The sequence below is a fragment of the Physeter macrocephalus genome, chromosome 14, assembly GCF_002837175.3.
Source record: "Physeter macrocephalus isolate SW-GA chromosome 14, ASM283717v5, whole genome shotgun sequence".
Classification (NCBI taxonomy): domain Eukaryota; kingdom Metazoa; phylum Chordata; class Mammalia; order Artiodactyla; family Physeteridae; genus Physeter; species Physeter macrocephalus.
The window spans coordinates 119,322,732-119,346,497 of NC_041227.1; the positions used below are offsets into that span (position 1 = coordinate 119,322,732).

The 23,766-nt window shown below is 39.1% G+C and overlaps 1 protein-coding gene and 1 pseudogene across 10 annotated transcripts in view; one reads left to right on the plus strand and one right to left on the minus strand.

The window, feature by feature from the left end:
• KANSL1 (KAT8 regulatory NSL complex subunit 1) overlaps positions 1–23,766 on the minus strand; it is a 179,972-nt gene that overhangs the window by 75,252 nt on the left and 80,954 nt on the right. The gene's annotated exons all lie outside the window — the stretch shown is intronic.
• On the plus strand, positions 10,937–12,215 carry LOC102987158 (G2/mitotic-specific cyclin-B2-like; annotated as a pseudogene).

Consider the following 23,766-nt stretch of genomic DNA (forward strand, 5'->3'; position numbering starts at 1 on the left):
CAAGACCCTATCCCAAGAAACAAAAGTACCCAATACAATGACATTTACTATTGGGGTAACTGAAAACAATCATAAAAAGATGCTCAGATGAGGATGGCATGCCAAAATGAACTAAGAGTTACATTCTGATTTTAAAAATTACTTTGGCTTCTGTAACTAATTGGCACAGGTAACAGTAACTCAAATGTCACCTTTAAAAATTTAATAGCTATTTTACTGATCCAGAAATAAGACTACCTGATCAGTGCTACAATGTTTGCATTTTCCTAATAAAAATATATAAAATTAAGCCTGATGATCTATTCTTAGAAATAAGCAGGAACCATATAAATAATAGGAAAACATACACTGATCATCCAAACAGCAACATGTTAAAAAAAGAAAGACTCCCACTATTAAAGGAAATCAAACTCCCAATCTATTCCATATTCGCATGGCCCTCAAGTTTCCTCACTTGCAAAACTGATCACTAGGGTCCTTCTAGCTCTAAAATTCTACCCATCTTTGCTCCTAAGTGTCACATTAAAATAGCAGGAGACTCAACATCGTGCTCACAGTTCAAGGCACGTTTCTGCAAACAAGGTGCCGACTAATTAATAATGCACTAAAACTGACAGTCAACTGAGTGCTTAGGTAACTAAATTCCCAAAACTAGGCCTAATCCCATTTAAGTTCATCAAACAATTGCTTCAGCATTTTAACAGAAATGTTAATTTCCTTCCAGAAGGCTATAAATTACATCACACAGAAAGATTCTATCCAGGTAAGGTTTGGAACAATTTTTCTTTCCAGTCTCTCCTTTTGATTTAGACACTCTAAAGATCTGACCAGGTAAAGGTTCATCACTCTGAAATTGCTCCAATTTTTCTTTTACAATACTTAGCTGTTTTTATAAGACAAGCATAATTATTTTGAAGAACAAAAGGAGGTTACAACAGTTTTTCTTTCTCCCCTGCTGCATTAGAGCAAACGGTATAAAGCTCTAGAGAGCAGCAACAGTTCTATAGCACTGCTACCCCACCACCACCAATTTACACAGCTCCTGAAAGCTAAACAGAAATCTTAGGAAAAATATACATTCTAGAGATGAAGACAATGTTAGAGGTGTATTACATGGTAGCATGCATATATAGCTTTTCAGAGCTACATGTGATTTCAAACTAAAGACAAAAACTTCACTATGACACTACGAATAAAAAACAGTTTATTTGTAGGACACTCTCACTCCCACCAAAAAGTGCGTTTAAACAACCCAAACAGTTCTAGGGAAGCCAATAAATATAATCTTTGTGGAAGGGCAGAAATGCTAAGGCAATTGCAAAACATGCACATGCAGCTTTTATTGTTTCCCCAGAGATAGGCAGGGTCATCGCGGAGAGCGACCACAAAATGCTTCAGCTGCTCAAAGACACCAGGCGAACACCACCTAACTGCTGGAGGGTGAATTATCCCCCTGGGTAGTTTCCAACAAGATGAAGTGAGAGGGAGCCTGCAGGGTTGAAAAATATAATAGAAACAGTTTGGTTCATTTCACATTTTCTCATTAGTTTAACATTCACATCATTAATTACAGAATCGCAGAAGAAAAGAAAGAACTCCAGGAACCAAGTCTCTTATAGATATGATAAAGCAACTGATCTGCTAAGACTTATGGTAGAATGAGAACTAGACCCCCAACTTCCAACTACACACACTAGACTCCCAACTACACACACAACTTTCTACCACACAAAATTTAAACATTAAGTAATTCAGATTTTGTTAGAAATAGCCAGTTACATATATTCCTCAAAGGAAACACTGATAAAGTAAAAATAACCTATTAAACTATTAGAATCTTTCTCATTAAGGCACAAAACATTCAATGTAGATCAAGAACAGTAACTCAATTCAGTTTCATCCTGTGACTTCTCTGTTCAGCCTCTACCAGTGGCTCCCTTCATCCCCAAGTACAATGCAATCTCAACTTTACCACTAAAAAGCCTTCATTAATAGTCCTCCAACAACTTCGTTTCAACTCTCCAAAAGAATTCAAAAACTTTTCTAACAGTGAGTGAAAGTTCCATCATTTTTCTCTTCCACAGCTTGGTATTGGGGAATTACTTTATACACAGAACAAAAATCCATAGGCCTATAGCTTCTAGAAGAGTGCTTGAAAATGTTTTTTAAATGGCAAAATAATCTCAATAAATCAATAGTAATGCTGTAATAATGTTTAAAATTACATTTTCAAAAACTAGAAACTGGTACAACCAACTCTATTGTATTCTGGTGGTTTTAAAATATGGCTAAAGTTCTTTGACACTCCTCCCATTAAAAGATGGGGTTCTAGTATGGAGGTTCCTTAAAAAACTATAAATAGAACTACCATATGACCCAGCAATCCCACTACTGGGCATATACCTTGAGAAAACCATAATTCAAAAAGAGTTATGTACCAAAATGTTCATTGCAGCTCTATTTACAATAGCCAGGACATGGAAGCAACCTAAGTGTCCATCAACAGATGAATGGATAAAGAAGATGTGGCACATATATACAATGGAATATTACTCAGCCATAAAAAGAAATGAAACTGAGTTATTTGTAATGAGGTGGATAGACCTGGAGTCTGTCATACAGAGTGAAGTAAGTCAGAAGGAGAAAAACAAATACCGTATGCTAACACCTAGATATGGAATCTAAGAAGAAAAAAAAAGTCATGACCATTGTAAAGCAATTATACTCCAATAAAGATGTTAAAAAAAAAAAAAGATGGGGTTCTGTCTCTGCCCCTTGAATCTGAGAGGGTCTGTGACCACTTCAGGCAATGGAATATGAGGGAAGTGATGCTAGGTAACTTCCCAGGCCAGGTTTTAAATGAACAGGCAGCTTCCACCCTTGTTTGCTAGACAAAGAGACACCACGTGTGAGGTCTGACAACCCTGAGGCTGTCACTTAAGAGACCAAGTGTGGAGGCACTTGGCCAAGGGTCCCTTAGCAAAGCCATCTAGGCATCCTAACAAGGTGCCACATATGTGAGTGAAGAAGCCATCTTGGAAGTGATCCTCTAGTCCCAGGTGTTTTGGCCCCCAGCCTTTAAATCTTCCCAAGCTGAAGTCCCAGACATCCTGAATAAGAGACAGGCCATTCCAACTCTACTCTGAATTCTGACCCAGAGAATCTGCAAGAATAAAATAAACGTTGTCTCAAGCCATTCAATCTGAGGTGGCCTGTTAGGCAGCAATAGCAGAAACAGTCCTTATCCAATAAAGTTGAACATTTGCATACTTTACCACCCAGCAATTCTAATTCATGGATATACAACACCTCCCCCAACCCTTAGCACACATATACCAGGAGGCATGCTCAAGAATGTTCAGAGTAATAGCATTGACCATTATTTAGAAAATAAAATAACCTGAGGGAAAACCGAAATGCACATCAAGAGGAGAATGGCTAAACTACGATATATTTGCTCAGTGGAGCAGTGAAAATGAATGAACTACAGCTACATGAAAAAAAACACAGTGTTTTTTAAAATTATTATTATTTTTTTTAAAATTTTTGGCTGTGCTGGGTCTCAGTTGCGGCACACGGGATTCTTTTTTGTTAACAGCGCATGGGCTTCTCTCTAGTTGTGGCTTGCAGTTTCTCTCTAGTTGTTGTGTGAGGGCTCTGTAGCTTCAGAACGCGGGCTCTCTAGTTGTGGCCCCTGGGCTTAGTTGCCCCGGGGCATGTGGGATCTTAATTTCCCCGTCCAGGGATCGAACCTGTGTCCCCTGCATTGGAAGGCAGATTCTGAACCACTGGACCACCAGGGAAGTCCCCAAAACACAGATTTTTAAATGTTAGTAACATAATGTTGAAAATCCAAGTCCCATAAGACAACTTATAATATACTCTCTTTTGTAAAGTTTAAAGATAAGCAAAAGTAACCTAGAGATCCCTGGGGAAGCTGTAAAGGCTGTGTGCACACGTTCTTCAATTGCCTTAGCATTTCTGCCCCTCCAACAAAGGTTCTGTCCATTGGCTTCCCTATAATTTTTTAGGTAATCAGGTATGAGGTGGGCAGTGGTGTCATAGGTGTATATTATTGAAAAACTAAAGTGAAGCACAGACCAGTAACAACAGTGTCATGAGCCCAGGAGTCCAATTAAAAAGGAATGCACAGGACTTCCCTGGTGGCGCAGTGGTTAAGACTCCGAGCTCCCAATGCAAGGGGCCCGGGTTGGATCCCTAGTCAGGGAACTAGATCCCACATACATGCCACAACTAAGGAGCCCGCTGGCTGCAACTAAGACCTGGTGCAACCAAGTAAATAAAATAAAATAAATAAATGACACACACACACACACAGGGTAGTACATAAAACAGAAGGACATGCTGTATGACAGGATGAGGGGGCGGGGGACAAGAGTACCCACGTTACCACTGGGTTATGAAAAATCCTTTTCCCAGTTTCAGATATTAGACAGTTATTGAAATCCAATTTGCACTCCACCAATTTCCCTTTAAATACTCATTAAAATTAGAATCTTAAAGTTTCACACAGCTAGAAACTAAGAATACAGGTTAATCTCTGAATAGCCAGAGAAATTTCCAATAACTAACCAAAATTTAGAAGCATTAAGGCAAAAAAAAATAGGAACATATGAGGAAAAGACAGATTTCTATTTCTAATCACTATATCATATATAGAATTTCTAATAACCAAAGGCAGTGAAGGCATCTATTGCCAATCCCTTCCACAAACTTTTTAAAAAAAAAAAGCTCATTTCTTTCCTGCGTTACAAATTTCAAATAATGAAATGAAAGCTAGATGAAAGTAGACAGAAAATTGTATTTGATATCCAAGGATATTTAGTTGGCAATGAGAAGAAGCTGAAGCATCATTTCCATAAAATGATGGAAAATGGTATTCACTGACTGTTGAGCAAGGAAAAGGACTAAATACTGCATCAGGTCATCCAAGAAGCAACATTACTCAAAAAGGCAGTGTGACATAATCATATAGAAGATTCCTCCTCAGCCAGCACATCTGAACACCATCAAGTATCAGGAAGTTGGCCAAAGGCTGCACTCAGTAACACTTATAAAGCTCAAAGTAGGAATGTGGAGGCAACAAGGTGGACACTGAGAGAAATCATTCCATCAAGCTGTTTACCTGAATATATCAAGAACCTTTCCTCCCAGGCAATATAACTGTCTACCTTAAAATCTCACAGAGATTCAGTATTCTGTATTGACCTATATGGGAATAGGATCTAAAAAAGAGCGGATATATGTATAACTGATTCACTTTGCTGTACAGCAGAAACACCTTATAAATCAACTATACTCTAATAAAAATTAATTTTAAAAAATCCCTCAGAGGGCTTCCCTAGTGGCGCAGTGGTTGAGAGTCCGCCTGCCGGTGCAGGGGGCGCGGGTTCATGCCCCGGTCCGGGGGGATCCCATGTGCCGCGGAGCGGCTGGGCCCGTGAGCCATGGCCGCTGAGGCTGTGCGTCCCGAGCCTGTGCTCCGCAGCGGGAGAGGCCACAGCGGGTGAGAGGCCCACGTACCGCTCCCCCCCCCCAAAAAAAAAAAAATCCCTCAGAGAAAAAAACAGGGAAACTATCAGAAGTAGAGTTCACTGTAAAGTAAAGGCTATAAAATTGGCCAGATACAAAATAAGTGTTCCCAAACTAAAATTCTCACATCCTTACAAAAATCTGTTTTTGATAGTCCTCTCCTCCTCTGTAAAAAAAAAAAAAAAACACAACACAACAAAATATTCTTCCAGTATCTCAAGCTGGAAAGCTTGTTATCCTCAACTCCTCTCTTTCTCTCACAACCATATTTAATCCACGAGAAACTCTTCTGGCTCTACCTTCAAAATACATCTAATCTCAGACCACTTCAACCAAGCAACCATCATCTCTCAGCTGGAAATGGCACCAGCCTCCTGAGTGGTCCTCCTGCCTCGGACTTACCTTATAGTCCTCTGCTCAGAAAGTTCCCATCTAACCCAGAGTAAAAGCCAAAGTTCCTACAAGGCTCCTCGCTATTTCTCATCCTCCATTCTCTGACTTAAATGAACCTGTCTTGGAACACGTTCTTCTCCCAGATATCCTTGGGCAATGTTTCTGTATTTCCCTGGGCCCGCCTTATCAAAGAAGGCTGCTCTGACCAACATAGAATAGTGAAGCTGCTGCCACCACCCTCCCCTGACTCTCCTCTGTTTCCACAGCACTTACCACCTGATATATATTTATTCATTTATTGCCTCAGTTCCTCCAGCAGTGTCAGTTACAAGAGGGCAGGAATTCTTTGTTTTATTCATTCATGTATCACAAGAAATTCTTGTTTTATTTACTAATGTAGCCCCACAAACCCAATACAGTAAGTCCCCAACATACGAATCTTCAAGTTGCATTCGCATGTCCAATCACGTTAGTTAGTTCACGTGTCTGGCGTACACTGTCACGTGTCAGCTATGATGAGAAAAGAAGTGCTACTACCCAGATATCACTGGATCTTTTCTTCAAGAAGGTAGATAGAATTGAATCCAGCAAGGAACCAGAACCTGTGCCATCAACGTCAGGTGTGAGTGAAATTGCAGCTTGCCCTCCGTCTCCTATTGCTGACGATCCTTCAGCTCTACCATCTCCACCTCCTCTCCCTCCTCCAGTCAGCAACTCTTCTTGCCTGTTCACTTGATGCCAGCCCCTGTATGCCAGCTGTTGTGCTGTACTACTGTACTTTTCAAGGTACTGTACTGTAAGATTAAAAATGTTTTTTGGTGTTTTTTTAATATATTTGTGTGAAAAGTATTATAAGCCTATTACAGTACAGTACAACATAGCCGATTGTGTTAGTTGGGTACCTATGCTAACTTTGTTGGACTTATGAACAAATTGGACTTACGAATGCACTCTCAGGACGGAACTCCTTTGTATATAGGGGGCTTACTGTAGTCTCATGTGCAGTAAGCATTCAATAAATGTATGTTAAATGAATGAATATTGGTGGTGGTGGAAATGAGGAAGGGAGTATCCTATCCACAGTGGTTCACAGTAGCATGTGTACAGCTGGAAAGGCAGGCACAAATCTTTACTGAGGGTTATTAGTTTATAGATTTGATCTAATTCCAATGAAAACCCCAGAGGGATTTTTTGAGAGAATTTGACAAGACTGATGGATTTGACTACACAAATTTAAAACTTCTATAATTCAAAAAACATACCAATTAAAAGGCAAACAGAAAGCTAGGGAAAACAATTTATACTTATGAATCAATTCAAAAGGACAATATAAGCAAATGACTACGAAAGATTTGTTTATATAAAAATACACATGGCCAATAAATACAAAGCAAGGGTTAAACTACATCAGTAAATCAAAGCAATGCAAATTTTAAAGGATGCCTTTTCTGCCGAGCAAATTTTAAAAGTCATAAAAAGAACTGTATCTAATGCCTGCTAGGTTTCAGGGAAACTGCTGATGAAACAGCAGTTTCATTCTGGAGAACAATATAACATTTATCAAAAACCTTAAAACTGTCATTATCAACACAAGAGGGAAGAGATATGGGAACATATGTATATGTATAACTGATTCACTTTGTTGTAAAGCAGAAACTAACACACCATTGTAAAACAGTTACACTCCAATAAAGATGTTAAAAAAAAACAAAACTGTCCTTATCCCAAGACCAAAAAAATTTTCCACATCAGAAATTTAACCTAATAACCTGTGATATGAAGCAAGTTTTACTCACAACAAAACTCCTATATAAGAGATCACAAACGAAGGTCATGTTCCTGAAGTTGGTTTTATTTGCTTATAGTTGAATTTTCTTTGGCCTCCATAAGGGTATCAATATTTTTTCAATTCTTTGCCAGCACTTTAAAATCTATTATGTACAAAGACAAGATCTGCCAATGCTGGGTCTGCAAGTCTCTTAATGACTATTAGCTCAACAGCAGCTGATCCCTTCAGCTGTGGCACTTGATCCACAGTTCAAAATTATCCCCACCTGGTAGGTGTCATTCATTTATATTATATGCCTGAACTCCTGAAGTTACCTGAGTTGGAAACCCTACACTAGAAGTTAACCGTTAAGCCCGCAGGGCTGTCTAAACCCGTATTGTAGGGCCCCACCCCCAGAGTTTCAGATTCAGCAGATCTGAGGTGGGGCCCCAGAATTTACATTTCTAACAAGTTCCAAGGTGATGCTAAGTAATGCTGCTGGTCCAAAGACCACACTCTGAGAAACTTAGACTGATGAAACTTCCTCAATGAAGCCAAAGAGGGGTCCCATGAATTACACAATTGCAGGATACCTGAATAATCCTGAGGATTCCATTTAAGGGGATGGGGGTGAGGGTGTTAAGAAAAGCTGATGGATCGAAAACCAGTAGTCACCGCACATGAGACAGCACTGACTTCCCCTAATTATCAGAGGTAGAAAACCATTGCCCTAAATTTAGGAATAATCCTAGATTAAATTCTTGGTCCTATTTTTTTAATTCTACATTCTTCCTCATGGGTTTTATTTATTCTCAAAGTTTTAAATACCTCTTCTACACTTCATAACATAATACGGGTTGCAAATAAAGACTGCTGTAAAAGATACCTTATAGCTCCAATATTTCATGACCAACAAATGTGTTATTACCAGCTCTAATATTTTCTACTGAATTTGAATTCTTTCTTCAGCTAGAAACTATACATAGTAGGTAATATTTGTTGAATGCTTCCTTTGTTCTGGGCACTGCTACCAACTTTACATGAATTTCATCATTTAATCATTATAACAACCCTGAGAGACAGCACCTACTATCCCCATACTGCAGATGGAGAATCTGAGGCACTGAGGGATTAGGTCATTTGCCCAGAGAAGAAAAAGCAAGATGTACATCTGGCTCCAGAGTCCTTAATTTTAATCACTGCACTGCAGTGCCTCTATCCTCATTGCCTTTGTGTTAAAGGTAAGCTTAGTTAACAGGGAATTCAATTTAAGGTCTTTACCTACCTCTTGAACCCATTTTTCTGTTTCCATATACAGACAAGAACTCTACTTAAAACAGGCCAACACATATGAAGAACTTTCCTTATTTATGAGGGAAAAGGAGGAGGGATGAAAGGGGAAAACCTCAACAAGAATCAACATTCCCTTTAAAAAAGTATTTCTCCCATCCTAAAAAAAGTGTAAGGCTACAAGCTTTGAAACCAGGACATTCAAACATCAAACCCCTCATTCATGGAGACACTAAAAGTTTAAAAAGAATCTTAAAGTATAACGTAAACTTAATGTTATATGTCAATTATATTTCAATAAAGCTGGGGAGAAAAAAAAGAATTCTTAAACTGTTGAGGCATCCCAATATAACACAATCTGAATACCAAGGCAAGTTTCACTCTCAGGGGTGGGCTTCAGCTCTTGAAACAAAGTTTTAGAGACCCTGTACAAACCTTCTGCTTGAAATTAAAGTACTGTAAGCCGTCTGTTACAGAGAAATTTGTCTTTTAGCCTGAATGAAAGCAGCACAATTTTCTGAAGTTTATATAAGCGATGCAGTTCCACACAATAGTCTACCACCATGATTGTGAAGTCATATCTAACTAGTCAGATGCCAGCAGCTATCTTTAAAGGTAATTTAACAGATGTATATCTTAAACATATAAAATGTGAGAGAGACAGCACTTTAGGAAGAGCAAAGGTGAAACTAAACTAATCGATTCAAATCTTTGCTCCAGTAGTTACATGTGAGCCTGGGCAAGTCCACTGTCCCTCCCACCCCTCCCCCTACTCTGAGACTCAGTTTCTGTAAGAAACTACCTAACTTCAAAGAATTGTTACAGTAATTTAATGACATCATGTGCTTAATGCCCTAGCACAAGAGTACAGGTGTAAGGCACCGTATGTATAAGAATATTAAACCTTATCCCGTCTTTATTTATCATTATATATCCTTATTTATCTTTACTTATCATTATTCCTTATCCTGTATCATCTAATGTGTTAGTGTTAGCTGGGCAAGGGGATTACCAGTAATTTACTGTTTTGCTTCCTGTGTTTTTTAATAAAAATTATTTTTTATAATAAAATATTTTGTAAATAAAAATTTTAAACAATTTTATTAGAAAAAAAGAAAAACCCAAATGATCTAATGTTTTATTTCTTAACATTTTTCCTGCTGCCACAACACATGCATTCATAATAAATTCTCACTATAAGTCTCTCATCACAAAAATCAACTTTCAACTACAGATAAGCTAAATATTATCAATATTACCACTGTTTCTACCCCCAACACACTGTGATTTACCCTAAAGCTGAAAATCACTTACTGAAAAGCAACACATTTTATATAAAAAACCTTGAAATTCTTGGACTAGTGCTATTTCTCAATTATAAAAGGAAGCACAGACACTCCATTATAGCAACATTAATAAAAGTATGTGACTTTGTGTGACACACAAAATAAAAACACATTAGTCCCTGCCCTTAAGATGCAGCATGCAAAACAAAATGATACCCAATTCACCCTAAATTCAGTCTCCACATAGAAAGGCAGAAAGGTGAAAAGTCAAGAACCTGCAAGCTGTAATCCCATGAAGGGATCATGGAGGCTGGTTTCTAAAGCCCAGTAGAGAAGTCCTAGGAATGTGTAAATGACCCTGCACAGCAAAAGGGAAAGAGCAGATAACCAACTGAATAAGAGAACAAAAAAAAGATCAGTGAAATCATATTTTTAAGCCTATGGTCACATATGGTTCTATTTTTTGTATTCATCATTTACTATTAAAAACCACTGCAGGAATCCTGGAACTAGGCGACTTCACGAAGATCCCCAGTGGTGCGGGCTCGGAGCGCAGTCCTAACGGCGCCGGGCAAGCTAGTGCTCTCCGTTTCCAGTCAGTGTCCCTCCCTGGCCTGGGCTGCCACTCTTGCCTGTCCTGTCCCTCATGGCGCTGCTCCGACGCCCGACAGTGTCCACCAATTTGGAGAATATTGACACAGGAGTTAATTCTAAACCTAAAAGCCATGTGACTATCAGGTGGGCAGTTTTACAAGAAATTGGAAATCGAGTTACAATCAGAGCCACACAAGTAACTAAGAAAGCTCAGAACACTAAAGTACCTGTTCCACCCACCAAAACAACAAATGTCAACAAGCACCTGAAACCTACTGCTTCTGTGAAACCAGTACAGATGGAAGTGTTGGCTCCAAAGGGTCCCTCTCCCACACCTGTGGATATCTCCATGAAGGAAGAGAACCTCTGCCAAGCTTTCTCTGATGCCTTGCTCTGCAAAATTGAGGATATTGATACTGAAGACTGGGAGAACCCTCAGCTCTGCAGCAACTATGTTAAGGATATCTACCAGTATCTAAGGCAGCTTGAGGTTCTGCAATCCATAAATCCACATTTTTTAGATGGAAGAGATATAAACGGACGCATGCGTGCCATCCTGGTGGATTGGCTGGTGCAAGTCCACTCCAAGCTTAGGCTGCTGCAGGAAACTCTGTACATGTGTGTCGCTATCATGGACCGATTTTTACAGGTTCAGCCAGTCTCTTGTAAGAGGCTTCAACTGGTTGGGATTACAGCTCTGCTCTTGGCTTCCAAGTATGTTGGAAGATGTATGGAGGAGATGTTTTCTCCAAATATTGAAGACTTCGTTTACATCACAGACAATGCTTACACCAGTTCTCAAATTCGAGAAATGGAAACTCTAATTTTGAAAGAACTGAAATTTGAGTTGGGTCGACCTTTACCACTACATTTCTTAAGGCGGGCATCAAAAGCCAGAGAGGTCGATGTTGAACAGCACACTTTAGCGAAATAACTTGATGGAAATGACTCTCATTGACTACAACATGGGGCATTATCACCCTTCTAAGGTGGCAGCAGCCGCTTCCTGCCTATCCCAGAAGGTTCTAGGCCACGGAAACTGGATACACAGAGAATGAAGTATTGGAAGTCATGCAGCACATGGCCAAAAATGTAGTGAAAGTAAATGAAAAGTTAACGAAATTCATCGCCATCAGGAATAAGTATGCCAGCAGCCCCAGCTGAACTCGAAAACCATCCAAGAGCTTGCCTCACCTCTGCTGGGACGGTCCTAGGCTGCCGAGGCCCTCGGGGAAGAGTGCTTCGTCTGTGCACTTTGTCTTGCTGATTTGGAACTCCTGACTTTATATATAGTCCTCTGGTCTATTTCATGAAACCTTTTCTCAGACTGATTTTCTAAACGTATATTGAGGAAAAATAAAGCTATTGATTTTCTTAAGGTAAAAAACAAACAAACAAACAAAAAAAACCCCACTGCAATATATTGGTGATGTCCAAGACAAATATTATGGCAATAATATTTACTTTGCTTAAGGAGAGAATTCAGAAGTAACTGAGGAACTAAATAGAATGGAAAACAGGTCTACTCTGGGCATCTAATTGGTATGAAATTATGTTAGAAACAGATCTGAATTAGGAGGGAAAGGCAATTTGACATGCTACTGCAAAAGAAGAAAGAAGACTGGCCTCAGCAATGAACGAAAGACGAAGATCAGAGAAAACATGATAGCATGTATCTGCATTGACTGCTTTTTAAAAATTAACAGACATTATTTCTTAGAATAGTTTTAGGTTTACAGAAAAACTGAGTGAAAAGTAGAGATCCCATATATCCCCCCCAACAGTTTCCTCTATGATTATGCGTTAGTGTAGTACATTTGTTAACAACTGATGAACCAATTGATACATTATTATTAATTAAAGTCCACAGTTTACACAATAGGGTTTACTCTTTGCAGTTTTGACCAATGTATAATGACATGTATCCACTATTTTTAATATGTAATGCCAAAATCAAAGAGAGTGTTGTTCTAACTCTCATTGTCTTTATCATAGTAATATAAACTTAACTCCTAATCTTCCCCTGCCCCCACCTACTTTTCCTACTCTTCCCCATCTCAATAAAGAGCAATACCTTCCTTCAACTGGCTGAGACCAAAAAACTCAACTTTCACAACCCACACACCTAACCCATGAGCAAATCCTACCTGCTCTGCTTTCAAAATATATCCAGAATAAAACATTACTCCTCACAAACTTTACCACCACCCTGACCCAAGCCACCATCCTCTGGCACCAGACATCACAACAGCCCCCAGCACAGATGCCCCTGCTGCTGTCCAAAGCAGTCAGCTTTTCTTTCAAACTAGGTCAGATCATGTCACCCCTCTACTCAAAGGTGATACTCAGAGTAAAAGCTAAAATCCTTACAATAATCAACTAGCTTCCAAACACCCTATCTCCACCTACTCCAGTCCCCCTTTACCCTGAGTTTACCTCCTACTAGGTTCCTTCTCACTACTGAAGCTACACTGCTATCATAAAGACAAAGATGCATTTAGCCATAAGTGCTTAAAGGTAAACAAGTATTCACATTGTGAAATGGAACATTTCTAATCATATTCATAACAAAACTGCTGTAATATTAACTGGCTGAGAAATGGGTGAGGGAGGATCCCCTATCAACACAAGGATGGTTAGAAACAGTGAATTAATCCATCCTGATAAACAATTTATTAAGTATCAAGCTTTAATGTGAATAAAGTACTTCTCCTAAATCTAGAGATCTAGATCCCAAATACATTTGCCTACACAGGGTACCACCCAAGGGCCTGGAGGGTGGAGGTGAAAGTGGGGAGGGCAGAGCCATACAACACTGTACATAGAGTAACACAGAGTAATCTGGTTACTCTTTACTCTCTGCAAGACAGCTACATTCAATGGAAACCTCTTATAAAATGGGCAGAAAAAGGCAATCCTCCTGCTCATGAATACAATAAAACCAAGACTTACGTAGGAAAAGTTAAGGAACATTGTAGTTGAACTAACAATTTCAGCCTTGCAGATCAATTTGTGTGACTGTGTTCAGTAGCATCAGATTTTACTATCACTATTGTCCATTTCAGTTCAGTTCCCAGGCTTTAAAATCCCAAAGGACAGAAAGAGATAAGTATCCTATGTGCTAGCATTAGTAATATTAGAAAGTGCTACCATTTATTGAAACCTGAAGGGCCACGTACTTGACATGTATCATTTTCTAATTTTAATTACAACTTAAAGTAAATATTGTATTCCAAGGCTATTAGAGACTGAGCAATTTTGACAAAGTCACACAGCTAATCAGTGCCAGAAGAAATTCAAACTCACGTCTGACTCAAAAGTCTGTATTCTAAAATATATCTCAATAAAGCTGTTTTCAAAAAATGCTTTCTTTCCAATAGACCACAGGCTTTTCTGAGTCAAAACTGAAATCCTTATGACAGACATATAAAGCACACTGGGTTCTGGACAATATAAAGGAGTACTATCAGAATATTTTAGCAAAATAAATTAAAGGTAAAGGGGCTTAAAATCTGAAAATATTTACCTAATAAGAACTGTAATTTTTTTGCCCAACTTCAAATTAAATGAGTTTTAGGACTCAGTTTTCCACAGTCCTTTCCTCCAAGACATCTGAACACCCTAAAAAGAAATACATAAATAGCCTGGATATTTATTTCCTTTGATAAGTGGAAAAAAGTAATGTGAAAATGTTTCTGGCTATACTAGTCAACAAAAAAATTGCCCACCAATGTGGAATCTAGCCTTCAAAAACTGGTCATGGTCATTACCCAACCTCTAAGCAATAATACATTCAACTGGATTATCAAGCTAATAAAGGAGGAGAGAGAAGCCACAGGAAATTTGAGAGGTAACTTATAATTGGCTCTCATCAGACTCACAGACTGGGTCTAATCAGAGGCCAGGTGACATGGTGGGATCATGCAAGCCAGTAACAACCATATTGAATGAAATGTCTTTTACAGAACACCACCACTTTCTCCATAAGAGAGTTCAAAAGGTTATTTTCACTCCTCACAGTTATACTAATGATAAGAAGGCCAATCACAGCTCGGAGTAATCGGACTTTCTAAAAAGGAATTCAATTCTGTATTCTCTTCAGAATCTTCCTTTCCCATTAATGGGGATACTAAATTTCACGTATGAATCAAATTGAGAGAAAAAAGAAAATACAATGTGAGCTGTAAAATCTATGCTCGTCATCTGCAAAACAGCATCAAGTAATAGGAAGAAAAAGTAAAGTGCTAATAACCAAACAGAACACCTCTCTGTAAATTCTCCATTATAAGGCATTTCCCAAGCCAGTTACTAGTTCAAGTACATGATAAAAGAGTTGACAGCTAGCTTCACACTTCACCCTCACGCAACTATGAATTTAAAATGGCACCACAATACCTACATCAAAGATGGGGGCGGGTGAGGTGGAGAAGCCCTTCCCTAATTCTTAACAGGGGGACCAACCAAAAGGTCCTGCTTGATCTGTCTCTGCCCGTACCATCATCCCTAAGATCCATTTCAAAACCTCTCCTGGGTCTTTTATATTCTGGCCACAGTTGCAGAGACTAAAGGAGGATTCCCTGGCAGTCCCTCTCACAGATCTATTTGCCCTTTGCTATACTCATCATAAACATAATTTTAATCAGTTGATTCAAGCATTTTTTTGAATGGTTATTATGTTTCAAGATACTTTTGTTATAGCAGTGAACAGGACAAATCCCTACCTAACAGGAGGAAATTTACATTCCAGAGGTAGAGAATAAGCTAGTAAGCAAAAGTGTGTGTGTGTGTGTGTGTGTGTGTGTGTGTGTGTGTACTAAAATGTTATTTGTGATGTTAACTTGCCCTTTTACAGCTGGTGGTCAAGAATCTCTCTTTTAAAAGTGGCAGAGACCTGAACAGGATGAAGAACCAAACTCAGCTGACAGGAAATCTGTGGAAAAGCTTTCCAGGTAGAGTGTGTAAAATGTACAGGCAGGAATGCACTCAGAATGAAGAGTAAGAAGACCAGTGTGGTTGGAGCACAGTGAGCCAAGGGAAATGTTTTCCGATGATACCAAGGTGGTGTACAAAAGCAGACAGACCCTAGATCGTGTAGGGCCTTGTAGCCCATGATAAGGAGTTTGACTTTTAGCCTAAGTGTGCCATGAAGCCTTTGGACAAATCTGAGCAGGGGCACAAGATATTACTATTTACATTTTTAAGCTCATTCTTGCTGTTCTGTGAACACACTATAGATGATCAATAACAGAAGGAGACAAATTAGGAGGCTGCTGAGGTTGTCCAGGCAAAAGATAATAGTTTGATGACAGCATCTGAAATGGGGAGTAGGTATTTATATTCAGAATGTAATCTGAAGGTGGAGCCAGCAAGATTTGCCAATGGAATAGAACGCTGACACAAAAGATAAATTTTTTTTTCCAAATTTGAACATCTGATTTCTTTTTTTTAAAAACATCTTTATTGGAGTATAATTGCTTTACAATGGTGTGTTAGTTTCTGCTTTATAACAAAGTGAATCAGTTATACATATACATATGTTCCCATATCTCTTCCCTCTTGCGTCTCTCTCCCTCCCTCCCACCCTCCCTATCCCACCCCTCTAGGTGGTCACAAACCACCGAGCTGATCTCCCTGTGCTATGCGGCTGCTTCCCACTAGCTAAAAAGAGAAAAATTTGATATGTGTCTCCCCATGAGAATGTATGGGACTGCTGAGAAAACAGGGGCCACGTATGACTTACTCGGTCCTCAAGACACAGGAGCAGTGAGTATGTTCTAGTTGAATGAATTAATGAACGACCTATTACATTTCTCAAAAGAATAAAAGTACAGGCATTTACTCTGGCTGTCAAATACTGGTAGGATGTCAGGCATGGAAATTAAGCACCTTAGGGAAAAGAAAGGTGAGTTAAAAGATACCAAAATAAAAGAAACCAGAGACCCATATTTCACTGAACTTGCAAACTCACCTCAAAGTACCACCTGTCTGAAAATTGAATACACACACACACACAGCTCATTTAGGAAAATAAGTTACAATATCGGAGCAACAATACTTTTTGTGAACTACAAGATTGGCTATACTCTCTGACAAGATAACTTAAATTGACAGACTTGCTTCACCAAGTAGAGCTAGATGTCCTTGGTGTCCTGTGATATACGAGGAATCTGGTAAATCTGTCACAAATCAAAGTGTGTTGAATGTTTTTTTTAAAAACAGAGACAAAATAAGTTTAGCGAGCAAAGTCTCTCAAAGAGGAGATTAGACATTATTTTTAAAATTCCTCAAAGCCTACTCTATATATCTGCAAAATTACAGGATTAAATTTGTATGCTTTTACATAAGATTCAGATTTGACTTTAATTTCCCTCTGTAGAAACTACAGAGGATTGAGATGGGGGCGGGGGAGAGGTGGGGATACACGTGATGACTCTTATTTTTCCTCCAAGAAAGTTACTGGAGTCTGTAAAAACAGAACTTAGGGCAGTATTCCTTAATGCTGGCCATACATTAGAATTATCTGGGGAGGTTTTAAAAACATGAACGCTGAAGACACACCCCAGATCAATTCAATCAAAATTAACTGGGGGTAGGGCCTGAATTTTTCCTTAAATGCTTTCCAGGTGATTCCATTTAGCAGCCAAAGTTTCGAACCACCAACCCATAGCAATAAAGATTAAAGTAGAGGAATTTAAACAAAAACTCCTAAAGAAACTCAACATTTTCTGAGTCAACAAATTTGAGCCCTCATATTAACTGATGGCTCACAGTGAGCATTCTGGAGGACAGATAAAAGGAATTGTCTTGGAATAATAAAAAGTTCATTTCATACATACTTAAACAGCTCCGGTAAGGACAGAACAGAAATAACGAAACAAACCCTGGTTAACCCCACCCACATTCTTTCCTAAGGCTTGCATTTTTTACTTACAACACTATCACTGCAACAAAACTAGAGTCAATTCAAGTTGTCTTCTTCCTGTAATGCTGCCTTAAATCTCTACAGAACAGCAGTTACTTGCTGCACAGCTAAATACATCTTCAGCTGAAGAAACTTTACCTAGAAGAAAGAAAGCAACACCCCAGCCTGTCCCTCCCATTTCCCCTCATCAATAGCTAACTTTGAACAGAGTCTGTGGATTCATTGTACTATTACATGAGGATAGGGCAGTGAAATTCCCAGTCCTCAGCTGCAAAATAAATACATTTCTTTAAGAAATTCTATAGAATACAAGAGTAAAGCAAAATCTTAGTAAACTGACACACGTTCCCATCCTCCTGAACACATGAAGAAGGCTGCCACAGTTTTCCAATTACACTCCAACTCTGTCCTAGTTTTAAGGCACAAGCTGATCTTCACCTCATTATAGATATTCAAATATGAGAGAAACGACAAAATCCTTATCTACGATCAATGATAAAAGAGATAGGGATAAAAAAGACAAGGGAAATTCCGTCTGGGTTTTACATGGATTTAGACCCTTCTATAATTAATTAATTGATTATTCAAGCTGACAGGTGGACAGGGATACAAATAAAATATGGAAAGCATTTTAATGCATAGTTTTAGGCTGAAAGGATCTAAACAGTTTCCCTTATACATTGTTTCTGGAAATCTGAAATCAGAACACAGGACTTTTCATTTCAGGTTTATATTTAATGTTCAGCTGATTAAGTATTTTTCTCAATAAAATTAATGTGTTGTCTTATTTTAATCATGTAAAAGCAGCAAAGTGGTAAGGAACTTGAATGTCATGATGTGAATATTCAAAATCAACTGGTTATATACCCCATGCATTAAATGAGTGCCTAATATATACCTCCAAAATGATTACAATGACAATCCTTCAACAACATCTGAACCATTACAATGTGAACAGCATTCTGCTGAGCACTATACAATAATCAAAAGACAGGGTCCATAGCCTCAAGAAAGTTTATAAATTTGAGGAGATAAGGCTGATAAGCAATATAGCAATAAACACATAATAAGGGATTAAAATCAGGCAGTACAAACTAAGTATGAGTAGCAGTTCCCAGCCTGGAGTCTTGGCGACCAAAAAACACATTGGTAAGCCAAGTAATTAAGAAGTAAAACTATATGTGGGAGTCCTAAATATGTAAGAAGCCAAGGTTGGAAGCCACTCATTTGGTCAAGAGAAAAATGGTTTGTGTCTTTGCGAGCAGATCAGACTAGTCTCAACTTTGCTATTTACTGTGTGAATGTCAACAATTTACCTAACCCTTTAAAAGAGGTAATACCTACCAATCACCATGAGAACCAAACAATATTGTACATATAAAGCACTTTAAAAAAATAAGTTTATTAATTTTTGGCTGTGTTGGGTCTTCGTTGCTGCACGTGGGCTTTCTCTAGTTGCATTGAGCAGGGGCTACTCTTCATTGCCATGCGCAGGCTTCTCATTGCGGTGGCTTCTCTCGTTGTAGAGCACGGGCTCTAGAGCACAGGCTCAGCAGTTGTGGCACACGGGCTTAGTTGTTCCGCAGCATGTGGGATCTTCCCGGACCAGGGCTCGAACCCGTGTCCCCTGCTTTGGCAGGCGGATTCTTAACCACTGCACCACCAGGGAAGTCCCCATGTAAAGCACTTTTACACAATGCCTGGCACTTAGTCTCAAATACTGGCTATTTCCATCATTACTGTTAGACAGACAACAGTAATATCCTAGTGCTGGCAGGATTATGTGATTATCAAGTTCAGTAGGTCTCAAGTTGTAGCTCCCAGACCAGCAGCATAAGCATAACTTGGGAACTTTTTAGAAACCCACAGAAAATCTTGTAGAAATAAATTTCTATCGTTTTTAAGCCACCCAGCCTATGGTACTTCATTATAGTGGCCCGAACTAAGACAAAGGTGTACTCCTGGAGTTTATTACATACTGTGTGTGACAGGTGGCAGAGTGGGAAGGTGAAGTGGGGTTGCGATGAGGATGTTGATCACAGCGGCAAGGGAAATCAAGAACTGCATTTTAAATATGAATCTGAACTTCAGAAAAGAGATATACCTGGGCTGGGGATATAAATTTGGAATTATTGGTGTATGGATGATACTCAAAGGACAGGACTAAAGATCACCAATGAAGAATACAGATGCGGGGCTGGGCGTGGGGGTGGTCCTGAAAACCAAACCATGACGCACTTTAACATTCAAAGGGTAGGGAGAGACGAGGCACCAAAAGTCTGTATGGAGGCATGTAAGACCGGGTCGGCGGGGGGAATGACACGGGACACATGTGCCATCTTCTGATATTTAAATAAATTCTAGCTCATATCCCCTTTATGGTTCTGGGTCTACCCAATCCTCTTCTCTTCTGAAAATCAAGTATCAGGTGGACCTAATTTCTACTCTGTCCCACCTATATCGTCTCAACCTCATTCCTTTCCTTCACATCTCTTTCAACAACAAGAATACTTTTTAAAAAGAACAGGATGGCGGTGGTGGAGGGAGGCAGCAAACGAGCTTTTATCTTTTAGAGAAAGATTCTGAAATATTTACAGACAAAATAATATGTAGTATAGAACTGACTTCAGAATAATTGAAGTGTGTGTGTGTGTGTGTGTGTGTGTGTGCGCGCGCGCGCGCGCTGGTTGTAGGGCAAGGGGGTCTAGATAAAAACCACAATAGCTATGAGTTTATGTCTGTTGTAGCCGGGTGACACACACACAGGGGTGGTTTACTGTACTGTTCTCTCCACTTATATGTAAGCTTCCATTTTCTACAATAAAACATAAAAGAGGGAGGAGGAAGGGGGGCTGGCAAACACCAGCCCAAGAGAAACCTCTTGATTTTATCCAGAGTAATGACAGCTACAACCAAAAATTCACAGGGTTGACCCAGACATTCCAGAAGATTAAAGGCTCACCTTTAGACTTTAAAGACTTTAAGGGTAAAAGATTTTTCCCTAAACCATATATTTTTATTTTAAAATGTCTCAAAGACGCTTAAGTCAGGAACAAATTTACCAAAACAGTGACGCAACAATTCTCCAAAGGGCTATGGCAAACTAGGCTCTACTGAACACTTTCATTTAAGACACCTAAATGACTTTAATAAAATTTCACCATTGAGAATGTCCTACATTAGTTTGGGAAGCTACAGAATCATTCATACGTAACTGAGCAGGGATCAAGTGCTCCTACACTAGCTAAAAAAAAAAAAAAAAAAATCACTCATCACACACACATTCTGTGAGATACAGTAGGTTCAACAGTTGTTAACCAGCGAGAAGTTGGGCACTGCATGCTCTCTCCTGGTCATAATCCTGTTCACTACTCAATTAGGATACTGTATTTGAGAAAATAATAGTTCACAGTAATCTTCACATTCTTTAAAAAGCATTACCTTCTTCTGAACACAATATAGGCTGATGCACCCTTCCTTGCATGAAACATGACAGTTATCTTTAACTCATCACCAAGTTTAGATTAATTTTATTTTACATATACACATACACGTTCACATACCCATGATCATCCCTCGAAGTAGCAGAGATGAACCAAGTCTCTACCTCTTCTGCTATCGATAAAATAAAAATTTTCCATAGAAATGCTGAGAACTGAAATGATCCACAAAAAGTAGAAATTTGGCAATATCAGCACTCACATTTAAACTGAAATCCTCAATGATAAAGCACATGCCATAAACCCATAAATGCACTAAACTGACTAGTTGCCCAGAAGACCATCCCTCCTCGTTTCTTAACCAAATTCGCAGAACTTTCCCACTGCCCACCCACCCAAGGCCTCTTCCCAGAAAGTTCCATGAAGATTTGGGAAGAACCAAAAAGGGAAGGGGAATCTTTTATTAAATTTACATGCTATCTTTCCTCCCAGAATTCAAAGTTAAATAAAACCAAGGAAAGAAAACCAGAAGGTCACAGCACTAATGACCTAGAAGACAACACAAGTCCAATTTAACTGCTATTACAGACCAAATTACACCAAAACACAGTATTCGCAAGAATCCGTGTAAATTAAACAACAAAGCAAAATGTTCACGATCTAGTTTGTCGTGATTACTTTTATTTTCTGTACTGAGAGTTGAGTCCCACAAGAGTATGAAAAAAAGAATTATACACACACACACATATATATATATGTATGTATATGGCTCACAATTCTTTAATTATTTCCAGATTAAAATAATTCTCCTGAACGCTTGTTTTTGTTATTTGGGGTGGGGGTATGGCAGAGCTGGAGTACGGTATAACACAGGAATAGAAAGCAGATGCTACACAGTAACAGTGTCAACCCCTTCTCCCAAAACATTGTGCTTACCTCTGGGCTTATGTTCACACTTATTGCCTTGGCTTACTTCTGTCCCCTGGCCCTGCTTCTTCCCCTTTTTACTCTACTTACTTATTCTCTATCCAACCCCATCCTCTCTAATATTTGATAGTCAAAATAATATTCCATGCTAAAAGCCTTCTCTGAAGTATTTCCAGATAGTTCAACCAAATATCCTCTCCCCCTTTCTCTAAACCTTAGAAGCTTATTACATTTTTTAGAGCATATGCTTATTTCTGCCCTGTATTTATCACAGACAACAACTTATATATCTGACTTCACATCCTTAGTCTAAGTTTAACTATAGCATGTTATCCTCAGAGCCCAGAAAAAAATTCTTATAAAAAGCAGGCACTCGGACTTCCCGGGTGAGTTAAGAATCCGCCTGCCAATGCAGGGGACATGGTTTCAAGCCGTGGTCCAGGAGGATCCCACATGCCACGGAGCAACTAAGCCCGTGCGCCACAACTACTGAGCCTGTGCTCTAGAGCCCGCGAGCCACAACTACTGAGCCCACGCACCTAGAGCCTGTGCTCCGCAACAAGAGGAGCCACCGCAATGAGAAGCCCACGCACCGCAACAAAGAGTAGCCACTGCTCGCCACAACTAGAGAAAGCCCGCACACAGCAACGAAGACCCAACGCAGCCAAAAATAAATTAATTTTTTAAAAAAGCAGGCACTCAATATTTATTTATTGCGTTCACCCCCCTAGATACAAACAACTGTCATAAAAGTTTTCAGTGTGGGCTTTAACAATTTGACTTCCATCTTCCTGTTTTGAAAACTGTTTCACAAGAATGATTCATACTTCAGTGGAAAAAAAAATCCCAATGAAAAGGTGGCTAAAGTGTGTTATAATCAGCTCCCTAGCCTCTAGCTGCCCTCAGAAGTGAATAGTGGCTAACTGCAGCTGAGGCTAGTGAAATGATCTGCCCTCGGTACAGCAAGCCACCCAGGAATAGACTCACATTTCCTGACTTCTGACTTGACTTCAGGAGAACACTGCTCCCACACATGCAAAGTAAACACTAGCTTTCAGTTCCCTAAATCAAGAGCAAGCCTGGTTGTTTGGATATATTATTTGTCTAAAGATTCAAAAATCTTTAAAAATACGAATCGCATACAAAGATGAGACAGTATTTTTCACCTGATCCAAAAGCTTCACCTGACAGCAAGAACTGGAGTTCAAGGATCATCACAGTAACCCACCAACGTACTCACAAGGTTAGAATTCATGAAATACAGACCCCTCACAAATTTAACCTCTAACTAGGAATCCTGGATAGAATTCATTAAACCTATTCACATCCAACTGCCCCCAGTGGCTCAAGAATCAATCCTAAAAGGCACCAGACACAGAATAGCAGTTTCTAATCTGCTATGAAGTCTTAACTTTTCAATAGAAACTAATGTCAATTCAGTTACAGAGAAAGCAGAAAAAAGGAAAACTAGATGTCTTTCTTAACTGCTCTATTCCCAAACCTAGAGCAATATTTGGAACGTCAAAGAAATGTAATGTTTATTTACTAAATAAATGAGGAAAAACCTCTTCATCTTTATTAAAATGAACTCAC